Genomic DNA, 1,334 nt, shown 5'->3' with positions numbered 1-1,334 from the left:
AGAGTAAACCTAAGGGTTCTCATCACAAAGACAAAAACAGAAACATTGAAGAAAGTGACTAAAATAACAAGAGAATGAAACTGAAGTAAAGATATTTAAAAAGAGATCAAGAGCATGTTGTGGGGATGGAAAACAGACACACACACAAATCAAAATACACATAATTGGAATTTCTGAAGAAGCGAAATGAAATAATAGAATAAAACTAGTGTTCAAAAAAATTTTAAAGTGTCCAGAAGTGAATTTAAATATATTCTAATGTTTGTTTGTTTGTTTGTTTGTTTGTTTTTAAGAAGGCTCCATGCCCAGCTTGGAGCCCTACACAGGGCTTGAACTCACAACGCTGAGATCAAGACCTGAGCTGAGATTAAGAGTCAGATGCTCAACCAACTGAGCCACCCAGGTGTCCCTAAATATATTCCAGTATTTAAATATAAATACTGATAGGGCTCACCACATGCGTGGGGAAAATGACCTGTTATGATGAACTCTGAGACATATCTTAGAAAAAATCACTAAATTTTAAAGACAAAGGTAACACCTCAAAGCCTCCAGGCACAAAGATAAAATTACTTATAAAGGTAAGAAAATTAGGCTGGCACCAGACTTCTCAAGAGCAACATACAGAACTTTAAAAGCTTCAAAAAGATATGCAAAGTCGGGGCACCTGGGTGACTCAGTCAGTTAAGCATCTGACTCCCACTCAGGTCATGATCTCACTGTTCATGAGTTTGAGCCCCGCTTCGGGCTCTGTGCTGACAGCTCAGAGCCTGGAGCCTGCTTCCGATTCTGTGTCTCCCTCTCTCTCTGCCCCTCCCCCATTCATGCTCTGTCTCTCTCTGTCTCAAAAATAAATAAATGTTAAAAAAATAAATAAACAAAACATCTGTATAAGCATGCTCAAGGACATAAAGAAAAATGCCATAATGAAGTGAGAAATGGAAGATACTGGAAAAAAAAGTCAAATGGAAATTCCAGAGCTGAAAAAGATGACATGTTTGAAATGAATAAATTCACTGGATGGGATTATCAGAAGATTAGACACTGCAATAGAAAAGATCATCTACTAAAGATATAGCAATAGAAATGTTTTCAAATGGAAGCAGAGAGGGGGAAAAAGGCTAGGGGGAGAAAAGAACTTCACTTCAGGGATCTGTGGGACAATATTAAGTTATCTAATATATGTATATTGTGAATCTCCAAACAATGGGGGCAGAAAAATATTTAAAGAATAGCCAAATATTCTCTAATTTGATGATAACCATAAACCAATATATTCAAGAAGCTCAATGAGACTTAATCAGACTTAAAATAAAGCAACACCATCATGTTTT

The sequence above is a fragment of the Neofelis nebulosa genome, chromosome 13, assembly GCF_028018385.1.
Source record: "Neofelis nebulosa isolate mNeoNeb1 chromosome 13, mNeoNeb1.pri, whole genome shotgun sequence".
NCBI lineage: Eukaryota > Metazoa > Chordata > Mammalia > Carnivora > Felidae > Neofelis > Neofelis nebulosa.
Note: the sequence above shows the minus strand (reverse complement) of the source record.